At 51.5% G+C, this 11271-nt stretch overlaps 1 protein-coding gene across 2 annotated transcripts in view; it reads left to right on the top strand.

Annotated features, from left to right (window-relative positions):
• The first annotated feature begins 206 nt into the window (after window positions 1-206).
• CD82 (CD82 molecule) overlaps window positions 207-11271 on the top strand; it is a 43418-nt gene continuing 32353 nt past the window's right edge. Inside the window, exon 1 of one of the 2 annotated variants that reach the window (XM_074909406.1) lies at window positions 207-227. The gene's annotated coding sequence lies outside the window, so the exon portion shown is untranslated. Of the gene's footprint in view, window positions 228-411; window positions 514-11271 lie in introns of those variants that run through there. The other variant, XM_074909405.1, reaches the window with a different exon arrangement.

Here is an 11271-nt window from a genome sequence, read left to right on the forward strand (position 1 = left end):
CTGGGGCAAAAAAAGGGCTTAACGGGGTTTGGACGGGGAACAATGCGGCGGCTCTGATGTTGTTTACAGGGTTCATCGGGGCAGCAAAATTGCCCATTGGAAAAATCTTTGGGCGGGTCATCGGGCGTCGCTTTCGCAGGGCAGAGGCACGGCGTGCCGCTCGCAGGAGCAGGCAGCGGCCTAGAAGCGCCAAGGGGAGTGGAAAAACGTGCCGTGTGGTTTGAGGGGTGAGTATAAACGGGGCGCGGCGGCCGAGCGAGGGGCTCTCCCCGCCGCGGGGCAGCGCCGGGAGGCGCTGGGGAGCCGCTCCCGGGGCGGCCGGGCCTGGGCCCCGCCGGGCCGCCCGGCGAGGGGCCGCCGCTCCGCGGCCTCCCCCGCGGGGGCCGGGCAGGGGCGGTGGGCGGCCGGTGGCCCGCCCCGGGGCCGGCTCAGCGCAGCCGCCGGCTCCGCCTCGCTTAGCGGCTGGAGGAAGCCGCGGCCACATCGGCGGGGAGCGGGAGCCGAGCCGAGCAGGTAGGGGCCCTGCGACCGCCGTGCCCCTGCGCCCGGCGGGAGGGGGCGAGGGGCGGCACTGCCCGTGCTGGGCCCCGCCGCCCCGCTCCCCTCAGCCCGGAGGGTCTCGGTGCGGGGTGGGGGGGCCGGTCCCGGCGGCGGGGGCTCCCCGGGGGCTGCCGGTGGGGAACAGCACCCCCGGGCCCGGCGCGGCGGCAGCGGCCGCGACGGTCAGTGCAGCCCCTTCCCCGCGGTGGGGGGGTGGGAAACCCGCCTCTGCGTATGCCCGGTCAGACTGAAATCGGTGGGTGAGGTTTGAGCCTCTTGTGTAACTGGTATATGGCCTAAAAAAAAAAAAATCAGATAAATCATCAGGTGCAGTGGGCAGGCAGCGGCGGGCCGGGAGGCTGGGCAGGGCTCCGGTCCTCGGCGGGATGCCGTCGGGATTGATTTCTAAGGTGCAGGTTAGATGCCTCTGTAGCAATCTTACCCCCATTTCGAAGACAAACATCTGGTACTGGCCCAGCCCGCTGTATCTTATTTTTTTCCCCCCATCCATATTAAGATCCCAGTGAAAGAGTTCAGAGTAGTGCTCGCGTTTCGACAGCTGGGCAGATGTTGGCTGTGTGACTGTTAACAAATCTGTTGATACGGGGATAAGGGCTTGTTCCAAGCCAGGCACGCCGTTTCTGCTCCAGAGCATGAAAGCTCTGCTGTGTATGCTTTAATAGAAAATGGAGTGCTCAGTACAAAAAAAAAGAGAAAGAGCTGGGCGGGTTGCGGGGGGAAACCCAGCCATCCTGGAATCTAAATGTTGGCTTTGGTAAACCATAAAGCTAGTTCAGAATGAAGTGTTCCTATGTCTTGGACCAGCTCTAGCATTTCCATCTTGTGCATGGGATGTGAGCTTGAAACTTTACTAGCTGTGCAAGGGAGGGATGGAGTGTCCCGCTGCAGTGTTCTCAGCTGGGGAGGAGAGCAGCTCTTGGAGATGGTTGTGCTGCTGCTGGCGGTAGATTTCGCAGGGATGTAACCCAGCCCGGTGCTAGTGAGGCCTCAATGTGTAGCTTCTGAAAACACCCATGTGCTTCTGTGCAAGTGAGGGTATACAGTTGGAGAGTGCTGTTGGAAATATGCCATCAGTGATGCTTCCTTTCCATGAAAGACTTTTTTTTCTCAGGCACCTTGGGCTTGGGAAAAATCTCCGAAGCTTGAGGTGGGAGCCTCCTGCTGTGAAGCTTGCTCACTGCATGAGAATTGTTGAGCAGGGCCATGTGTCTGGGATCCTTTTCATGGACCACGAGGTTCCAGTGTAAAAATACTGCTCTGAAAATCTAGAGGAAGGAGTCTAGTGAGAGGAGCAGTCTCCATTGTGTGCTGATGTCAAAATAAGCTTATGACAAACAAGCTGTAAAAATGACACATTACTCAGATCTTACTAAATACTTCCCCACCAAGTGGGAGGAAAGAGTGTGGGAGAAGGGCACTGGTGGTACGGTCCATGACCTGTTCTGCAGTGTCACTGCATGGGTGGTTGGCAGTCCTGCCCATGTCCCACCACAGGACCTCTTTGTGGTTGCTGCACTGGGGTGGTTTTTAACATTCATGCTTGTTTCTGGTCCTTTGGCTGGAGCAAGAACTCCCACACCTACAGCAGTCCATAAAAAAAACCCCAACTAATCTACGGGCACTTGCTCCATGTTGGGCTGCCACATATGGGTGAAAAGTGGCCAACTGCCCTGCAAGCTAACGTGTGGATTTGGAGTGGCACAGGGAATTGAGTAGCCTCTCTTCACTCCTAACATCCTTTCATTTAACACTTCTTTCACAGAGGGATCTTGCTTCCAAAATAGCTTCACTTGGTGGAGCCCCTCTGTGCCTGAACACCTCTTGGCCTGGGCTTCTCTGTCCTTGCCCAGAGCTCTGGGGATGGCTGGGACAACATCTTTGTTCCTGTGCAGCACAACAGGGGTGGCTGATTGAAGTCTTGCAGTGATCACTCAGCTTCTTACCTGCTTGCGACAGAAATAGAGCAAGACACAAGCTCAGTGCCTGGAGAAAGCTCTCCCTGCGGGTGATCTCTGTCCTGATGCATGGAAACTCCTCCCTTAAGAGGATTTAGCAGCTTTAATGATGTGGCTCATCAGGACTCTTCATTCCTGTTACTGTCTCTATTTTAGTTCTCGGGGGACAGGCGGTTGGAGTGTGACCCACAACTGTAAGGTGATGCTCTAACAAGGCTTTCCCATAGCTCCGTGGGTGTTTCCTGCCTCTGCTACCCCAGCCACTCCCTGCTTCAAACTCTGTGAAGTGCAGGGGGCAGTTAGTATGAAATTCCTCGTCTGACTGTAGTTGAGGAAACGTTTTATCCCTTTCCTGTATCTCCAGGTCCTTGTGTTACAGCTGTAAGGCAGCAGGAGACGGTCCGGAACTGTAGTCATTCATCCAGTAGATGTTTAAATTGGAGAGGTGCTGGTGGGAGTTTTGCAGACCTCTGGTAACCAGAGGCCCTGGGGCGCTTTCCAACTCAAACCATGGCCATGGTTCTCGGTGCCTGCTGGCACTGTTACAGCAGGAAGCGTGCAGCAGGGGCCAGAGGCACTGCCGCAAGGACCTTGGGCACCGGTGCCTCAGGATCTGTTACGGGAAAGCCAGGGTGTTGCTGGGAAGTGGACCATGCCCTGTGCTATCTGAAGTGGTAATTACTGCCACTCCTGTGGCGTGGCAGCAACTTTCTTCCTGATCTCTCCTTTCTGTTTCTGCTGGCTGGTGAGTGGGAGGTGCTGGCATGGGTCTAGCAGGGCTCAGGCTACGGCTGAGTGGCTTGGAACACTGGAGGAGGTAGCGACACTTCCAGTGGGCCTGTGTGACAAGGGATGGTCGGAGCCTCTTGCACTTCTTCCTCAAGTTTCCTCTTTGGAAAAACGTGTCTTCATCAAAATTAACTTCTTACTGCCAGGATCTCTGGCCCTCACTCTCCAGTGCTTTAACTTCCCCTCTCTAAAATAGGAGCACCACATCTGCATCCCATTCTTCTCCTTCCCTGCCTTCATTTGTCTCTGAACATGGATCATGACATCCTGGGATCTGGAGTTCTTACGCAAAGCAAAGGATGAGCTGGACCCAGGAGCTTTTCCCTGTCCCACCGTTGTCAGCTTTGATGGGCTAAGAAATAAAATGCTTTTGCACTGACACTTCTGTTGAAGGAATGTGGGATTGGAGCTTTCCACGGGCAAATGATTAATGACATGTGCGTGAAGGGATGGCTGCCTGAGCCACCTTCCCTTTAGGGGCTGTTTAATGAGCTGCAATTGTTACCTAACCACCTCTGTCTCTTCCTGGCTTCTTCAAGAGGGAATGAAATGGAGGAAAGGCTAAAAATTACAGGCTCTCTCTTGGCGTGGTAAAAGGAATAATAGGGGAGGCACAGCCAGGAGTTCCTTGATGGTTGGTCGGCTGTGGCGGAGCCTGTTTGCTGAAAGCTCTCTGGACTATCAGGGCTCTGAAACACTGAAGCAGTTAGTGGCTGGCTTGAACCTAGGAAGGGTGATTAAGTGAAGCACAAGGAACTGTATGCTGGAGATAGATAGCTTAAAACATTACTTGCATGCGCTGACAGATTCAGAGTGAGTTAATTTTCTAGAAGAAAGATGAGGCGTTACTGTGGGCAGCTCTGTGAAAGAGACTGCCTGGTAGATGACAGCAGAAAAAGGGAATAAAACAGTAGCCTGTTGGGATGGTCATGGGGATCAGAGAGTGCTGGCTCAGTACTGAAGTGTGTGTCCTCTCAGACACAGCAGGGCCAGGGAAGCTGGGTGGTTCAGTGCTCATCCAAATTACATACAGGGGAGAAAGGGAAGGACACTAGCTGAAGGCAGGCTTTCTCCTGTGGGAAGAAGCACACGCATGGGCTGTCTGGCTGCTCATTGCTCTAGTTCTTTTATCTCCTTGGTGGAGCTTCAGAACTGGGACACCACCATTTAAAAGCAAGTCAAATCAAAGTGCGGTGGATGTACTTAATTTCTGTAACTTGATGCTGAGGTAAGTGTCCTGCCTGTCTTTAAGGAGCTCAGGAGCTGGGAAAGGGTCAGGTCTCCTGTGCCACAAGGAGCCTTGCACTTGAGCAAAGGACTCGTGGTATTTAAGGATGCTGCTGAGCTGCTCTTTTAGTTTCTCTGCAGTGCAGCCTTGAGCAAACAGGTGCGTCATGAAAGCACTTTACTGCAAAATTGTTGCTGGGATATAAGCAGATCACTGATCTCTTCCAGTATGATGATAATTCCATGGCCATGTGTACTGGTGAAATGCTCATCTGGAACGGGCTATATGCATTAGGATATCCAGCAGCCCGGAGATTTGGAGTTATATAACGGAGAGTTCTCCATGCAGGTAAAAATTAATTCTGCTTCAGTCAGAGGGAGGTCTCTCATACACAAGAAGAGGAAGGGATGAGCCATCAGAGCTGCAGCTGTGTACCTTCAGCTGAGCTGACCTTCCCACAGCTGGAGTCAGGGACTTCCCCTGGTCCCTTCTGCTGCTGCTCCCCATCTTTTGCCATGGAAGCAGTTTGGGAAAGGGGAGGTTGAGGAACCAGCTTACAGGGATTTGCATAGTGGGGCCCAAACTTGCTGTGAAGTAGTTTTACCTGTTGGGAACGAAGGAGGCTGTTTCCCAGAGCTGCCCTAGAGAAGGGGTTCCAGTCACTGGATGTGGCCGCATCCTCCACCAGCACCTCCCTTTGGCCATGGCCTCTGTGATCAGTGACATTTCTGTGCTCTTGCTGGGATAGGGTCAAGGAGCCACACGGGAGCTCAATGCCCTCACCTCCTGCCTCTACGGGAGAAGCTTCATGCAGCAAATTGTCTGTCTAGTTTAAAAAAGCAACCCACTCCAGGACCCTGATTTTGCTTGGGCCAGTGTACTGGACTGGCACAGGTTCGAGCGAGCTGCCTGTTGGTGTTTTCTGCGTCGGGGTGCTGCAAAATCGCAACCTGTGCCGCAATGGTGCGGGGCTTTGGGACCCGCACGCGAGGCAAGTGAGAGGTGTGATGTCTTGGCACTTGACTAGGACTGCAGGGCCTGCGGCCCTCATCCCATAATATAAGAATGTGCAAATCCTAAATGCCTGGAGCTGGCATGTCTCCTGTGATAGATGATGAGCAGTGAGTTGGGAATGAATTGTGAAGCCTAAATTAACTGGAGGAGCTCTGCTGTTGCCCAAAATGACTTGGTGCTCTAGTTAGACCTTTCCAGGGAAGTGTCTGTACCTTTCATGGCATTTCAGTTTCTAGGTGCTTCAGTCTTAGAGGCAAAAATATCTGTGTTGGGAATGTCTTATTCTCTTCCTACCTGATTTTCTTCTGATTTCTTCTTGGTCCTGCAAGTGGTTTGCTTAACATTACTTGGAATACGTGTGGACAGAAATTGAGGCAAATTCTATATTCAGTGATGTCAGTATCAAGTGTATTTTTGGACTTTGGTCCCCAGAGCTAACACGTCTGCTTTTGAAAGGCACCGTAAAGTCTGCTCTGCTCCTCTCCATTCTGCTTGTTGTAACTGAATAATTTGTCGAGTATCTTTGCATGAAAGGATGCTGCTCTGGCTGATGTGATAGGACACCGTCTCTAGTACTGCAGTTATAATTGTGTGTTGGTTCCGGGGCTTGTTTCGTGCTGGTGGTGTGGCGCAATCAAAGCGTCCCCTTGACCGCTGTGGAGCCGGTCATGTGTTTGCCGTGTGTGTGTCAGTGGGGACTGAAGCTGCTGGTGATGAGTCAGTCTTGAGTGGCTTTGCTGGAACGTCCTCAACTTCCCAGCGTGCTTTACTAAGTAAACTTCGTGTCCTGTCCCCTCACTCCCATTCTTCTCTGTCTCGTGATCGTGGAGTGAGGCTCCCTGGTCCAAAAGCGAGAATCCAGAATACTGTGCTGGACTTGGATTGTGGAGGCTGCTGACCTGCAGGTTAGCAAGACTGTTTCCCCCCTGCTGCTGCCTTGAATTTTGTACTGACCAAGGAGAGATGAGAACTACTTTGCAGCATCTATGCTGGATGCTTGAAGAACTGGGGCTTAAAAGACAGGCAGCTGTTCTAATTATGCTCATGTCTGAAGTCTTTTTGGGTGGGTAGAGAGGGGAAGCCCAACCAGAGAAAACCCAGCTGCCTGGATGTACTTTCCCAACAGCCTGAGAAGCTGCTGGGCTCTTCTTTGCATTCAGGTCCCTTTCTAATGCAGGTTTGCAGAGACACTGCACATGGAATAACTAAAGAGCCCTCAGAATTGTGCAGTAAATCTGCCTATTCCCAAAATAAGCTTTTTTAATTAAAGACGACTTCTGCTCGGCAGCTGCTGTGCAGGACAGTGCTAGACCAGTGCGGTGTGGAGAAGCCCTGGTGAGTCATGTGAAACATGATAAAGGCACAGCCCTTCTCCTGCTCCCAAAGGGTTCGCTGCACCTCCCAGGGGGTGCTGCACAGGAGTCGGGGCTGGGGGGACACCGTGGGTACAACGGAGGTCCCAGGAGGCTGGTGGTGATGGGGAGTGAAGCCCTGTGGATCAGGTCAGGCTTGTGAACAAATCCCAACCCCTCTGTGGGACTTTCTGCAGGAGGTGGCTTCTCCCTCTGCTCAGGGCTTGGCCGGTCCCTCCCCTCCAAGGGGGATAATGCCTTGTCTGAGTGCAGCTGAAATGGAAGTGGTTGTGCCTGCTCCCAAGGAGTGGCTTGTGGTGCTGGTGGTTCCCCTGCCTGATGTAAGGGGAGCCAACAGGTCAGAGTTTCCTCTGCCCCTGTTTCTTGGGGAGGTGTTGTGACTCGTGATTTCCTGGAATGAAACTGAAGTGACCAAATGCTGCTGCTGAAACTGCGTGGAAATTCCTTGGCGTCAGAAGCAGCATCGAACCAGCTGCTGCCTCGGCAGAAGAGGCTATTTCAAGGGAGGGCTATTTGAGGAACAGCAAGCTGCTTTAATGCCTGAATCCAAGACCTCAAAGGCTCCTTTGATTTGATGCTGCAGTGCTGCTGGTGGTCTCAGAGCTTGAGTGTTTCTGCATTCATTCCCAATCTATCGTGTTGCCGCTGTCGTGGCGGTGGTTTAGACTTGATCCTGTAGTAAAACAGTAAGTTCCTGCTTTGTGTAGCTTCAGGCAGATGGGAAACCTCTTCCTTGCTCAAGCTGTCAGCTATGAGCAAGACCTACCAGTGTGTATACAAGTAGATGACTGTGCACCTGGTGTTGTCCCATGGGAACCTAAACAGTCGCTCCTTGTTTGCCCAGAAGAGAGACAGCCCTCACCGCAGGGTGTTTGCTGTCAGGAGGAGCGGCCCATGCAGTGGTGTGTGAGCTGAGCCAGGTCAGCGGCTGTGTCACTGCGGTGCTGGTCTGAAGGTTGTTCCCCTCTCCAGGGTCTTGGTGGAGAGCCCCGGTGTCTGGCGGTGGGTGGCTGTGCTGCTGGCAGCCTCCTGTTAGAGGATGAGCGGGCAGTGGGGCTTTGCTGGGCTGGGTTTTAAGCTGTCGTGCTAGTGAGGGGTGGGCAGGGAGCTTTGTGTTGCAGCCATAACCTGCCCACGGCAGCATGTGTGAGACCCCTTGCTGTAATTTGATGTCATTAGTAAGTCTGGCTTGATTTAAAAATTGTAGAACTGATGCGAAGTAGAAATGGTCTCTGGGGAGCAGGCTGTGGGGAAAAAGAACAACATAGTGGGACAGAGGCAAGTATGAAAACAATGTGTCTGCATCCCTGTTAAAAAGTAATCTTAGCCTCAGTTGTGATACTGATTAAAGATGAACTAGCCCTGCTTTTTTTTCCCCTCTGAAATGGGAGCATTTATCTCTGCATTGAGGCTTCTCTGATATTTGTAAAACAGTTAATCTGGATAAAAATTCTTTCTTTTCAAAATATCTCTGAACTACCTTTTTTCCATCTCATTCTTCTAGCATTGCTCCATCAGTCTCCTGAAATGTTTGTCTAAATTTAGAAAAGGAGACCCTCTCAAGAAAGTAGAGAAGGCCACCCAGCCTCCCTTGGTCCAGGTTCAGCTGAACCCATTTTCCAGACGGCTGTGCGTAGGTCTGCAGACTCCAAGGAGGCCCCTCCTTTTCCCAAAACAGACCCAGGTTTTCGAAGTCTTGCTGTCTATTTTAACTGCCAAATTCCTGGGGAACTTATCCCATATGTCTGTTCCTCTTGGCTTGAAGCAGCCCTGTCCATAACCTACACATGTGGTGCTTGGAAGGATGGATTGATTATTTTCATTTTTTTGGATGGTGTTTGATGGAGGTGTGATCTTAACTGCAGGTGACAGGTCTGTAATTGAGTAGTGTTCTCACATTGCTTAAATTAAGTTGCTCCAGTTATGTCTGGTGAGTTTACCTGCCTGGTAATGTGGCAGTCAGCAGGGTAGCAAAACACCTGTATGTATTGGAGTCTGCCTTGGCCTCCCAGACCATCTTCAGGAAGGGAAATGAAAAGTTTTTGAGCATCTCTTCCAGCTGGCTAAGTGGTTTCTAGAGGCCCCCTTTGTTTCCCAGGTTTGTCTGCTGAGATTTCTTACTGTGGCATTTCACTTCCTAAAATGCTTAGGTGCAGAACAAAGCGGCTTCACTGCAGCTTATGTAACAGCTTGTGCTATGTTATTCTTGCTCCTCACAGCTCTGTGCTTTACTGTTGTACAGTGCAGCTTTCTTTTCCACTTCCTTACTCCTGTAGGAAGAGCTTGGGGTGAGGATACTGCTCTGCGAAGGTGGAAGAAAAAAGTGCTAGACAATGCTGTCATACGTCTCAGAGAGCAGCCCCTGTGGGGACCGGTGCTTCCAGCGTAAAGCATGAAATACCTTCTGAGCTGCATCCTCAGAATGGTCAGACCAGCAAGGCTGTTGTGGCCAGGTGCTGCCAGTTACAAATGTGAAACTATTGATATTATTCATATTGATATTGGAGGGGGGAAGTGTGGTTGATATCTTGGAATGACTGAAAACATCTGTGCTGTAAACTCTCGTACTTCAGTGCTTTTCTTGTCGCCCCTGCCCTCTCTAAATCATTATTTTGGAAAGAAGGGCTGCTTGAGACAGACTCCCTTCCTCTGAAGCTTTTTATAGTTCTCTGGCTTTGTCTTTTCATTCATGCCCGCTGGTAATGTCAAGCGGTATCTGTGGCGTGAAACTCAGGATGTTGTGAAATGTTCATCCTCAGACCATCTGTGACAGTGCCACCTCACCAGCAGACAGATCAGGCTGCAGTGGGGCGTGGGGCCTTGTGACCCTGGGATGGGAAGGAAAGCTCTTCCTCGAGCAGAGGTTGGGGCTGGCAGTGATCTTTTGTGGCTGCCGCACCACTGTTGTGTGAATGGCTCAGTACCATTGAGTCCGTTGAGTTCGGATACTCCTGGCTCAGCTGCCATTGTCTACTTGCAGCAAACAGGTTTGCTGAGTTGCTTTCCTTGTCCTCCCAGATATGTGCGTCTGGGAGAGACCGTGAGACACTTTGTGTGAGAATCTTGCAGGAATCCTGTACTTACTCTGGGTACTGGCAGCCCTGCAATGGGGTCCTTCAGATTGTCGAGTAGAGGGCCCTTTGTTATGGTAGGGCAGACCTTCTTGAAGAGGGATGATGATTACAGCTGCTGGTCCGTGGTCTTATGCTCTAGAATCACACGTAACGGTGCCAACATACTGGCAGGGGAACAGGAGTGGTTCAGTAGCCACAGGCATACAGACAGCTGGTAAATGGTGAGGGTGCTGCTATTAGCAAATGGTATGTTTGGCAAAAACAAGATTCCTGACTATCACAAATAGTAAAGGGACTGTTTCTGTAAACAGGCCAAAAGACGCATCTTTTTGTGAGCTGAAACTCTCTCCTGTGCCAGTAGGACTTCTGTGATTTTTCTGGTCATGCTGGGTCCGCAGAAGTGTTCCAGCTCTGCTTGATCTGTGGGGCTAAAGGGTTAAAACCTCTGCATCTTGAGATCAGGGCCTTGCTATCAGCAAAGGATCTGGTACAAAGCATGTGATATGATTAAAGCAGACTAATAGCCTGTCTCTTCTGTCCTTTGAGAAAGCTGGCTTAATTCTAAAGCTTCACAGTCATTCAGTCACAAGCCAGAGGTCTTTTTTCTGTTTGCTTTGTGGTGGGTTTTGTTGGTTGTGTTTGTTTTTGTTTTTTTTTTTCCTTCTTCCTTTCTGCCACTTAAGATCATGTGGATGGACCCTAGGAGAAGAGATCTTGGGGAGAATCCTGGTGCCAGAAGACACTTGCATTCTCCAGTGGCTGTTCCCTCAGCAATGTGGGACTTCAGTGCTCTGGTGAGCCCTCAGCTAGCTTGGCAGGGTGTCCGAGCTCCTCCAAGGCTTAGCCTGAGAAGCACAGGGGAGTGCTCGTCCTCCTACGCTCTGCTGGGTAGGCAAGCTCTAGCTCTTGGCTTCTAGCAGCGTCTGGCTTCAGCTATGGAGCAAACTGCTGGAGAGCCTGCTATTTCTGGGAATGGCAGGGCATAAGATTAAGTTGGGCTTGGCTTCCTTCCCATGCTGGGTGCTGGTGTCCGAGCTCTGCTCAGCCCCATCCACCTGTCTGTGGAAAAGAGGGGTACAGTCCCAAGGCTCGACAGGTAGAGGTGGAGGGAGAGGGTGTTTGTTTAATTGCTGTTCAAGTTGCTAATCTGGGGAAAACTTCCTAACTTTGAAGTAAAGCTACTTCCTCTGCCTTTACTACATCCTTGCTAATTCCTGGAAAGAACCAAGAAGAATAGGAAACCTCATTTCCCAGTTCAGGCAGATGCTGTAATTTCT

Source organism: Athene noctua, chromosome 6 (genome assembly GCF_965140245.1).
Source record: "Athene noctua chromosome 6, bAthNoc1.hap1.1, whole genome shotgun sequence".
NCBI lineage: Eukaryota > Metazoa > Chordata > Aves > Strigiformes > Strigidae > Athene > Athene noctua.